General features: G+C 43.7%; 1 protein-coding gene across 6 annotated transcripts in view; it reads left to right on the top strand.

Annotated features, from left to right (window-relative positions):
* The window catches only part of ZNF462 (zinc finger protein 462), a 146,136-nt gene that overhangs the window by 95,686 nt on the left and 37,816 nt on the right, over nt 1-12,634 (top strand). The gene's annotated exons all lie outside the window — the stretch shown is intronic.

Here is a 12,634-nt window from a genome sequence, read left to right as displayed (position 1 = left end):
CATAGTTCTGATTTAGAAAAAAAAAAAGAAAAAACCAGTTTCCAAATGAGCAAATCACTATCCAAATGGATGCTAACAAGCTGTTGGAGAGCCGTGCTAATTCACACTCCAACCCTTATAATTGGCATGTAAAATATTCTGATTTGCCTGCCTTTCTCATTGAGTGTTTTAGGGTTCCATGTTGTTAGTACTTCACTACAGTCATACCTCGGGTTACAGGCGCTTCAGGTTGTGCGTTTTCGGGTTGTGCACCGCGCCGAACCCAGAAGTACCGGAACGGGTTACTTCCGGGTTTCAGCGCATGCTCAGAAGCGCTAGATCACGCTTTGCGCATGCGCAGAAGCGCCAAATCGCGACCCACGCAGATGCGGCGCTGCAGGTTGTGAACATGCCTCCCGCACGGATCACGTTCGCAACCCGAGCGTCCACTGTACTTTAGAACAAAAAGTGGAAGCGTATGTGCCCCAGCTAAGGGGCACATGGTGGATTTTCTTGTTGCAGAAACAAGCCTAAAGTATTGTCTGTTTTTGGCTGTTACCATGAGCGTAGTGACTGGTGTTTGAGGAGACGGAACAGATTTCTTCACTTTCACATAAGCGCATTTGGAGTCAGTACAGATGTAATGAGGACCTTCCTTAACCATGGTTATGGAATGGACCATGGAATAGCTCCCTCCATCCTCTCCCCACTCTCGTCCAAATTCCTGCATATCCTTTCTCATGTTAATTAGGGAGTGAAACCAACCCTTGAAACAGATTAGCAAGTCCTGGTTCAGTGGAAATGTGTTTGGTACTCATCCAGATAACAGTGACCTCTAAAGGGTGGAAGAGGGAGTATGAAGCCCTGTGGCCTGGGCCCATGTCTTTAGCAGAAATTAAGCAAGAGTCTGTGTTGCATCCATAGTGGCCCTCAGGGAGAGGGCATTATGGGAGAGCATTATGGGAATTCTGCACACTATGAGTTCTTAGAATAATTCAATGCTGTTTGAGACTATTTGCCTGCAATGGGGTGCTATCTGTTCCCGTAACACTAGGAAATCTGGAGTCATGTTACTTATTTCTGCAGAATTAACCAGATAGTGTAACTAAGGCAGAATGGGCTGCAGTTTGTATCTTGAGAAATCCTGTTGATCTTTGCTTGACCATAATAATATATGAATTCTGGTCTTCCTGTAAGAGATAGACCCCCTAATCATGCATTAGCTCATATTCTACCCATATAAAATTGTGTTTTAGAAGCCGCTGATAGTTTGCTTCCAGGCGGAGCCTTCTGGAAAATCCAATGGATGCATAAAGCTCTCATTTGTTCTCTGTGAATGTTTAAGTATCCAAATTCAGTGTCAAAAGATCCCTCTGGTACAAAACTTAATAATGGTATAGTGTTTTATTTGAGAGTTAACAATGCTTCATGTGCATGATCTTGCTGTAACTTCACAGTGGTTGGAGGGTATCTGTGGCTCTCCAGATATTGGATTACAACTCCCATCATCTCTGGAGCTCAAAGGAGTCGGCATCCAACAACGTATGGACAGTCACAGGTTCCCACCCCTGTAGTACAGGGTAGTTCTATTTTTCCCTGTATGGCATGTGGGAGGACAGCTGAGCAAGAGAGTGTCTTCCCTAAAGCCATTTAGCGAGTTGGCGGAGGCTGTGATATTTGACTAGGGACTTCCTGATTCTCCGCTCAGTTTCCTACACAAAGAAATGATGTCTAGCAATGAACTTATCAGGTGGTGAATGAACAACTTGAGAGCATAGTTAAACCCTGAACTAAACCAGGGAGGTAAACCAAGTAAGCTTTTTTCCTAACATTGGCAAAGATGATGATTTATCCTGTTCCTTATTGTAAATTTGCGTAGTTGGTTTTATGTTTGTGAACATTTGTGAGATAGAAAGAGTAATTCATGTGGGCTTTGGGTAGTTTCAAACCCTTGTCATTTGCTAATGCTAAAAGTGGTTTCACCCATTGGGCAGCAATGCATTTTCCGTTGAGTGTACATTCCAAAAGGAGAAGCTGGTCACAGTTCATTGATGAGTGTACCAATATGGTACACGTTTTGTAAAATTCACACTTTTTTTTTAAGTGTTCCTTTGAAATGTCTTAGAAATGTACACCTAGAACCAAAATGTGTGAAGCATTGTTAGAGAAGTTGTGCATATGTTCTCAAAATCTTAAGAGTGAGAGAGGGTTGCTTCCTCTATTTTTAAATAAAGTTTTTTCCCTCTTGGTTACAGCTTTCTAATAATAAGCTGCCAACACATCTATTGCCAGGATGTCTCTGTTAGTCAGACCAGCTTCAGGAACAGAGACAATGCCCGTTCACCCTTAACTAATTGGCTTGTTAATCAAATTATTTTTGACAATTATGGAAGCTACCTACTAAGGAGACTGTCAGATTACAGGTGTTGGAATAATCAAATTGGCATTCTCAGCACTGCTTGATAAAGAAGGAAATCCCTTCCGCCATTTTCTAGGCTTTATGGTACTAGCCATAGACTGATTGATTTGGATTGTGGTGGTGACTTAGTTTGCTTTTGGATTTCTAGAAGGGTATTGCAGAGCTGAAAGTCCCTGGCTTTTTGAAAACTGAAAACTTGTACATTGCTGGTGGTGCATAAGGGCGAGATAAAGACATTGATTGAAAGTACACCAAAAGCAGAGGGTGTGCGTGAGATGAGTTTGCATGTACAGCTGAGAGGGGTATAAAATGTGGAGTTCAGACACGACAGGAGGATCGCCACTGTTCTTGTGTGTATAAGCAACTTCTGTTTGAGGACAAGCTCGTAATCGAGTTAAATTTACCAATGGTACATAATTTGATCAGTGGTGAGCATGAACATGCTTAACAATAAAACCTTGGGGATTCATTTAGTCTTTGTCTCATGCAATGGAACTGTGTAACTTCCCTTTCCTCTCCTTCCTCCATTCCACCCCGAAAATCTGCTTGGGGCTTTGCTTTCTGGAGCAGATTTTGAGGGAGTGAGGAAGAGGAAGGGCAAGATCCATCGCAACAAGTTGGAAGTCAGTTCTGTGAGCGGAACAGCAGGATTGGATACAGCCCTGGGTCTTTTTCTTGTATGGCAAATTGAAGAGGCAGGAATTCAGGACCATTAAAGTTAATGAGCAGTGTTAATCAAGGAGGTTGTGTTATATGTGCAGCGTAGGTAATCCCAATCAATGTGCACATTAATTGGGAAGAGTAATATGTGTGCATGTGTTTTTATTTATTTACAAGGATGTCTAGGCCTCCTTTCTGTCATAGGCTACTTCTAAAGAACGTAAGGAACATATACAATTAGGCCAGGATGGATGAATTGGTTCAAATATAGGTGATTTTAATCAGCGAGAGGGGAGGGGGGGAGAGAGGCTGTTTTAAGCCATTAACTTAAATCAACCCACCTGTTGACACTGCTTCATATATTTACTTTCAAATGGTGCAGACCTGAGCACTGAACAATGGAGCATCCAAAAGTGGCAAAGAGGGGAACCCCTGGGCCTGGCAAACCTCCCCTGCTCTCCCCACCACCGTATTCTGGGAGATCAAGGGGGCTTTAGGATCCAAAGGTGTTCTCGATTTGCCCTGACATGCCTCTGGAATGTCTGCATTTTGTTCCCCCTGCCACAAGAGCATCGATTGCAGAGGGAAAACAGCAGAGGTTTCCTTGGGTGCAATGAGGAGGCCCCTATGGATGAGATCTCCTGCTCTGCCCATGAATCTCCCTCTTCTCCTACACAGAGGAAGGTCTGCAAAACCCTTTGTCTCCCTTCAGTAACCATAAGGCAGTGGTCGGCAAGGTTTACCTCGCCTGGGCTGGTTCACTGCTGCGGAGATCACTCTGTGGACCGGATCGCGACTGCGCATGCGCAGACATGATTTCCAGCGCCGCGGAAGCGAGTCCCTGCTCTGCATTGCACCAGTTTAGCACAGCACACGGGGACTCGCTGAGCAGGCAGCACGGTTCAGGGGCCATTTAAACAACCTCCGTGGGCTGCTTGTGGCCCATGGGCAGCAGGTTGCCGACACCTGTCGCAATGTCTATATCTATCTGTCTGTCTGTCTACCTACCTACCTACCTACCTACCTACCTACCTACCTAAATGTTTGCTAAGCCATTTTTCTCAGAATGACCTAAAGTGGCTTATATTAGAACCAATTAAGAACATCCAAGCTAAAACTATTGTTTACACCACATGGCACTTTCCCCCCATAGAGGAAACAATGTGGGCTCTAAAAAGATAATAGGGGTGTTATTCAACTTAAGTTTTGGAAATGAATAAACAGACTGTTTAATAGGTCTGTGCTGAGTAAAACTTAGTTGAATGCCATCCTTGGGAACTGATACTGAAACAAATATTTAAAGCTAAAGTTTCTGTTCTGCAAACTTCCGCACTTCAAGTTCATACCTTAATGCATTTGGGAGCTTTTCAGGAAAAGTTGTCAAAGAGGTTATTAATGTTTCCTTTTTTGATTTATGACTACATAATTCCTAGGAGGCATAGTATGCCGAGATTATATCAGCTTGCTTTAAAATGTAGGGCCAATGCGATATCCTCTTATGTTTTAATTTATTATTTTGTAATTTAGTAGTTGTTTTCAGCGTAAATGACTTGCTTTACAATTTGACAATGTGAAGAGCGTAGCTTTTCGGTTCATAATTTTATGCATTCGGATTATTATTTGCAAAGTTCCAAATTACATGAATAATTTTATACCAGTGCAAATTCACATAGGACCTTTGGAGTGCACACATTACACGGTTGTAATGGGAGATGAATTCTTGAATTTGTATTAACTTTGAGAATCCTTGTTTGTTTCAGCTTGCTTTTTTAAAAAAAGTGTCTTTTGGAGACCCCCTAGCAGTTAAAACTACATAGCTATTGCTATGAAAACTGCAGAGGGCAGGATTCAACTAATGAGTCCTGTTAGCATAAGCCCTGTGTGATTCCTTCCACTTGCACAGTGTGGTTTCACTACTCTCCTCCCCCCCACCCCCCAAAAAATTATCTAATTATCTCAGGAGGGTGGGGAGGTCAGAAGAAGCTCCAAAACAGTGGACTGGGGAGAGGAGGAAATATGGGAATCATTCCACTGACAAGCCAAAATGATGGGACATGTTGAATTCCTCCCATAGCAATTAAACTGCAGCACAACGTGTCAGTTTTGCAGAGATACCAAGAAGTGCACTAACAGAGTAACAAACACAAAGCAGAGTGTGCAGTGCACCATCCCCAAGCCCTTTTGCTCATGCCAGCCACAGTAGGAGATGTGGTTAGTGGCTGTTCCTTGAACTCTTTGCTGCAAATGTTTTTGGCTGCTGTTGCTGATGGGCAGGGGCAGAGGAAGGGGAGTGCGGTGGGGGTGGTCCGCCCCGGGTGTCACCTCTGAGGGGGGGGGACAAAATGCCGGGCAGCACTCACCGCAGGGCCTGCAGCACTCCCGAGCCACACGTCCCTCCTGGGAGCGGCGCCGTGCCTTGGGCACCCACAGACTCCGTGCTGTCCCAAATGATCCGCCTGCCGCTTCCCCCTCAGCTGTAGGGTGACTGAGCAGGAGGAGGCAGGCAGACTCCTCAGAGGCCCCAAGGAGCGTCCTGCCCCAGTTTCCCTGGGCACAGGGCACGCACGCCGCCCCAGGCACCCAATCGGCTTGCTCCGCCGCTGCTGATGGGTCCAAGAATTGGACTCCTTAGGAGATGCAAAGCAACCAGTGGCCTGTTGTCACCACATTTGGGGGATTTGAATTGCTTACCAATGGGACGCGGGCGGCGCTATGGGTTAAACCACAGAGCCTAGGACTTGCCGATCAGAAGGTAGGCGGTTCGAATCCCTGCGACGGGGTGAGCTCCTGTTGCTCGGTCCCTGCTCCTGCCAACCTAGCAGTTCGAAAGCACGTCAAAGTGCAAGTAGATAAATAGGTACCGCTCTGGCGGGAAGGTAAATGGCGTTTCTGTGCACTGCTCTGGTTTGCCAGAAGCGGCTTAGTCATGCTGGCCACATGACCCGGAAGCTGTACACCGGCTCCCTCGGCCAGTAAAGCGAGATGAGCGCCGCAACCCCAGAGTGGGTCACGACTGGACCTAATGGTCAGGGGTCCCTTTACCTTTACCTATTGCTTACCAACAGCAAGAGCTTCCTGGGCACCTCCATCACCACCACCACAACCAGAAGTTACTCTCTCCACCTGCCGCTGTAGTGAACACATCCTGTTCTTATAGCTGATGCTGTCATGGAGTTAGGTTTGCACTGTTAATGTACTTACGTACTTCAAATGTACAGTCGATTGAAGCGGTAATAGAAATGAGAATATTCAGGAAGAGGAATGTTCTGCCAGAAATCAGGGTTGTTAGAGATTGTTTTAATTACAGTGGATCCATATAAGTGTCGTTAATCTTCTAGGGCTGTTGAAAACACTCGCCAGAAATACTTTCCAAAGGCTGGGTGTATTGTTTCCCTTCTAAAGCATGAACTGCAGGCTGCATTTACAAATCTTGCAAGTGATTGCTCTGCAGTAGCGGTCTTCCTCCCCACTGTCAGGGCTGGGACATCATCAGCTGTCTGAGGTGAGACAGGAGGCATGGGACAAAAGTTAATAGGACTAAGTCAGACCAAGTAAGAACTCGTTTCTTAAGGTTGAACTAATACAAACCAATGGGCAAAGGTCAAAAGGCAAGCCAGTAGGTAAAACCAAAAAAAACCAATCAAGGACGCAGGGGGCTTGAGGAAGATCAGTAGTCAGTCTAAGTCAGTGGTGTCCAAACCTTTCCCAAAGAGGGGCAGATTTGATGAAGTGAAGGACCGTGAGGGCCAACCAAAGTTGTTGAGGATTTTTTTTAGGGTTGGGGTTGTTGAGGATTTTGCCCCAGGAAATAAACTGCCACAGGAGCTGGATTAAAACCAACCGGTGGGCAGGATTAGGCCCCGAAACGGACTTTGGACATGCCTGGTCTGGGTGGATAGAGCCACTCTTGCCCCCTGAGCTAACTATATCAGCAACTGCAGACACGTCCTAGCAGATGCTCCCATGGAATTTTAAAAGGTGGAGGGTCCAGAAAGATACAGAAGTCTAGGGCCAAACAGACTTGATTTAAATCATTTTTTTTTTTTTACAGAAAGACTCATTCTTGCTGGTATAATCTTAATATTTACAACCAGATGAAGGTTTCATTTTTGGAATAATAAATTTTCAAAGTGGTTTTTACAGTTATATCAAAAAATTACTGATTTGGTTATACTATTAGAAATACACAGACTGATAATTAAGAAATTATTGTGAGGTTTAATAAGTTAACTGTTTATATTTGGACAACTTTTTCTGCTGTGCTTTATTGGAACGTGAAAAACAATCATTTCCTTAATAACAATTTAAACAATTTATTTAACTGAAACAATAACATTATAGCATATGTATACATGTTTGTTAACTGATGTGGTTAAACAATTTTTTTTTTAAAAAAACGCACCTTAGACTGAGTTTTAGCACACACGAAAAACTTAAAACAAATCCTTATTTCCTGATGAATAGCCTTTCTCCATCCCCACTGACACCTGCCTGGTTCCATTTTTCTTTGTACATGTGGTGGTTCTGCAGGTAAAGTCAGAAACTTTTTCTCAGCCATTGTGCTCAACATTTTTTCTTTTTTTGTGGGGGGGGGAGAGAAAACATTCTTTTAATTGCACCTACATTTTATTTTATTTCTAAATTTTATCAGTTTTACAACGATTAAACAATTTCAATAAAGTCAACCCATCAAATCTACTTCCCACCCACCCCTTCTGTGATTTCTTATGTTTTATCTTTAGTATTGCATATTCTGATTATTCCCTTATTTGTTTATTTTTTCCATTTAAAGATCCTTTTCATATATATTTTCACCACTCATTCTGTGTTAATCCTGCTAATGTATTAAGTTTACAATACAATGGTACCTTGGTGTAAGAACAGCTTAGTTTCTGAACAGCTTGGATTAAGAACGCTGCAAACCCAGAAGTAGGTGTATTGGTTTGTGAAATTTGCCTTGGAATAAAAACATGTTTTGCTTCCTGTTAAGTGTGTTTCATTTGTAAATTGAGACTCCTGCTGCTAAGGGAAAGCACGCCTCGGTTTAAGAACGGGCTTCCGGAACGGATTAAGTTCATAAACCAAGGTACCACTCTAATTTCTCAGGTTTTCCACAAATTTTCCCCATTCTTCCCTGGATTTCTTTTCTTCTTGGTCTCTTAGTCTTCCAGTCAGTGTCTCCATCTCTGCATAGCCCATCAATTTAGTCTGCCATTACTCCTTGGTTGGAACTGTATCTTTTTCCCATTTGGGAGCACAAATCATCATGGCAGCCGTTGTGGCAGACATAAACATTTTTTCCCTGAGCTTTGGGTACCTCATCACCTATTACCCCTAAAATGAAAACTTCCAGGGTTTCCCCCCAAAAAGGCTATCTTTAAATCATTTCCCAGAAAGCTTTCGCTACCTTGCATGACCACCACATCTGGCAAAAGGTGCCTTCTTTCTCTTTACATTTCCAACATGTATCTGATTCTGTTTTATACATTTATACTAATTTACTTGGAGTCTATACAGTGGTACCTCGGGTTACATACGCTTCAGGTTACATACGCTTCAGGTTACAGACTCCACTAACCCAGAAATAGTGCTTCAGGTTAAGAACTTTGCTTCAGGATGAGAACAGAAATCGTGCTCCGGCAGCACGGCAGCAGCAGGAGGCCCCATTAGCTAAAGTGGTGCTTCAGGTTAAGAACAGTTTCAGGTTAAGTACGGACCTCTGGAACGAATTAAGTACTTAACCCAAGGTACCACTGTACATCACTTTCCATCCACAGTGTAGTGGAATGCGTAATCACATTATGACAATCAGGTTATTTTTAAATAAATAAAACAACAACCCTTTTTTTGTGACAGCAGGAAATGACCTCTCTGTTCCTATCTCGAAGTCTCTCTGCTCACTATCAAGTTTCCGCAGAAGGTTTTTTGTTCCTTGCCATCCAATCTGCTATGTTAATGTCTTTTTTTAGAAGAGTGAGACATAGATACTCCTTTTTTCTTTTCTTTTTTAAGGATAGAAAGCATTACAATACCCTTCCCAGCTATTCCTGAATCAGGCACTTGTGCCCTGTACCTGCCAAGAAAAATATTTGTCCACTCGGAGTGCAGTTTGTGGTGCCAGTAATGTGCAAAACAGAAGCTTCTATTTTATCTTTTCCCTCCCCTTCCCAGAGCGTTTGCTGCAAGTTTTCTTCACAGTAAAGTGTTATTTTTCTTTCCGGAGTGCCCAAGAAAAGGAAGGTAAAAGCCAGCCGATGGCAACAAAAATAGACTTTACCCCAAGCCCTCGCAACACACTTTGATAATTTACTGCAACACCCGAGACCATCTATTATTTCTCTCCTTAGACACTTGAGGTTTTCCTTTATCAAGAACCACTGCATCAGGAGGAGGCGGAGATGAAAAGTGTCTGCTGTGACTCAGCAGAGCTTGGCTGAGGTGAAAGCTTTTTTCATGGAGCTCTGTTTTCTCCACACAACTGCCTAAGAACTGTGCACACCTTGGCCATTAAAATCCCCTCTAGACTTGGAAGGTCATTGTTAGAGGTTTTTAAGGTCTCCACTATGGGAAACTGCTTGGAGCCCTACTGGGGCAGGAAAATATTGGGGTGCATCTCCCTGTCTTCTGCTCTTCACCTCAAAATATGGCTCTGGCTGTGAGTAGATGCTGCTGCAATTCCAAGGAATACTGAGAAACAGAAGGCAGCAGCCCAGAACAACTAGCCTTGACTAGAGACAGTGGATTTAACAAGCACAATTCAAAGTGTTGGTGCTGGCCTTTAAAGCCCTAAATGGCCTCTGCCCAGTATACCTGAAGGAGCGTCTCCACCCCCATCGTTCTGCCCGGACACTGAGATCCAGCACCGAGGGCCTTCTGGCGGTTCCCTCCCTGTGAGAAGTGAGGTTACAGGGAACCAGGCAGAGGGCCTTCTTGGGAGTGGCGCCCACCCTGTGGAACGCCCTCCCATCAGATGTCAAGGAAATAAACAACTATCTGACTTTTAGAAGACATCTAAAGGCAGCCCTGTTTAGGGAAGTTTTAATGGTGGGGGGGGGGTTGTTACTCTGTGGGGAGCCACCCAGAGTGGCTGGGGAAACCCAGCCAGATGGCCAGGGTATAAATAATAAATTCTCCCCCTCCTCCTCCTCCTCTGGCTGAGTAAAGTGAGCACACCTTGTTCCTCTCAGCTAGCGCAAGGAGCAGCAAATCCCCACCCCAATCCCACACAATATTTTCATTAGGAACAAAAAGCTGGGAGCGAGCAAGTCAGTAGGTTTCCTATATAAGGAGGTGCTCATATCTTCATCATGTAGCTTCACAGTACCCCAAAACTGAACCTGTTATTTGGAACGGGTAAATATTGCTTGTAAAATTCTTCAGTGTTTCTGATTGAATGAATACTATACGGTGGTACCTTGGTTTACGAACTTAATCTGTTCCGTATGTTCGTTCTTAAACCAAAGTGTTCTTAAAGCAAGGCGTGCTTTCCCATAGCAGCGGGGGACTCAGTTTACAAATGGAACACACTCAACAGGAAGCGAAACATGTTCTGCTTCCAAGGCAAAGCTCGCAAACCAAAACATCTACTTCTGGATTTGCAGCGTTCTTAATCCAAGTTGTTCATAAACTAAGCTGTTCTTAAACCAAGGTACCACTGCCAGGCAGCAGCAGACTCCTAGAAACCTGTCTTTGTTCAAAGTTCACAGTAGCTACTAGGTAAAAGCATAAATGCTGCACATGCAAACACAAGGAAAGCGATATATATATATATATATATATATATATATATATATATATATATATATATATGCTTTCGTAGATTTTCACGGGTACAGGAATGCAGGTTTTGGTGTCTTCGGGTGTCTTCCCGTGTAAGAGTCGGGGTGTCTGGGCGACGTTTCGACGAGGTCTCACTCGTCATCTTCAGGCTGGTGCTTTCGGCTTCTTGTTACTGGAACAGAGCAGAATCTGGTATTTGAGTTCCTATAAATACTGTTGAGGGGTGTGGTGTATAGCCTCCAACGTTCTGGGCAGAGAGGAAGTTCCTAGATTAGTGTGCCTTTTCTTCTTTTGTTCCTTAATTACTTGAGGGATATCTTGAGTGATTTCATGAGTGATATTCTGAATACCACTGGGTGGGTCATTAAGTGTAGATTAGTTGCTAAAGCTTTCGTGTCTTGACCTCTTGAGCTTGTGAAGAGTTTTTCTGAGAAGATGGCTGTGCTGCATTTAGTTGTGCTCTGGCTTGGCTTCGTGTATAGGGGCGAGCTGTGATTTTGTGCCCTGTGTCCGCCAGATCTGTGTAGGGATTGCAGGGGGGTGCAGCATCCGGAGGTGCCACTATAGTTTGGCTACTGGATGGAGTCTGTAATATGTCTGTGGAGAGGGTCTGGGTTTGGGTCTGGTGTGGTTGATTGGTGACGGCGTTCTGTGTGCCTCTGGTTCTGGTGTCGGTTTTTGTGGGGAGGGCTAATTTCCAGATGTCTGGCAGGCGGGACGTGTCGTCACGCTTGTTCATGTTGTGAGGGTGTTTCTCTATCTCGATGGCTTCCATGATTATTCTCTTGTGGTGATGTTCCATGTTAAAGAGCAATTTGGAATCTGCAAAATTAATTTCGTGTCCTGTTTCTTTCATGTGTTGGAAAAGAGAGGAAGTTTTTTCTTCTTTTTTGACGGCATTCTTGTGTTCTGCGATACGTGCATTTATTCGTCTGTTTGTTTGTCCAATGTACGTGGCTGGGCAGACTTTGCAGGGTATTTCATAGACCCCTTGGTTTTCCAGCTGGATTTTGTCTTTTGGGTTTCTGAGGATATTGGCTATTTTTTGGTTGGTGCAAAAGGCTGTTTTGATCTTGTGTTTATGGAGGATTTTGCTAATTTTGTCTGTAGTGCCCTTGATATAAGGAAGGAGGGCCATGCCATTGTTTTCTTCTGTGTCTTGGTTTTTGGGGGGTGTTTCTTTTTGGATTAGCTTCGTAACCTTGTTTTTCTGGTATCCAGCCTGAAGATGACGAGTGAGACCTCGTCGAAACGTCGCCCAGACACCCCGACTCTTACACGGGAAGACACCCGAAGACACCAAAACCTGCATATATATATATATATATATACACACACACACACATATACACATACATACACACAAACAAACTTCGCTCATACTTTTTTTAGTGGGATAGCAAACAGAAATTCTTAGGCATAATGTTATCTGCAATGCTGAAATGCTTTTATGCTAAAAAGAAAACAATTAGCAACACCCCATGGAGTTTAAGAATTGGATATTGGTTAATATATAAATTATTTGGAGAGAAAATCCATGTAAACACTATCAGATAAAGAAGCAATAAGACACTTGCATAACCTGCTATTGATGTCACAGCAACCTCTTAATTGGGGATGTGTTCTTAGTTATCTCATAGGTTTCGTATCCCTTTTCCTCTGTCTCATTGTGAAGATAAGGAGGCTTTTGCTGTGTTGGTGCCAAAGATCAAGAGACACAGGATATAACTTTTCTGTCGAGGTCCAGTTTACTGAGTGGTTGCTGAAAACTTGCTCCTTTTTTGGTTTGGGGTGGGC

This window comes from Podarcis vaucheri (assembly GCF_965113315.1).
Source record: "Podarcis vaucheri genome assembly, chromosome: 17".
NCBI classification, from domain to species: Eukaryota; Metazoa; Chordata; class Lepidosauria; order Squamata; family Lacertidae; genus Podarcis; species Podarcis vaucheri.
This window is presented reverse-complemented; position numbering and strand designations above follow the sequence as displayed.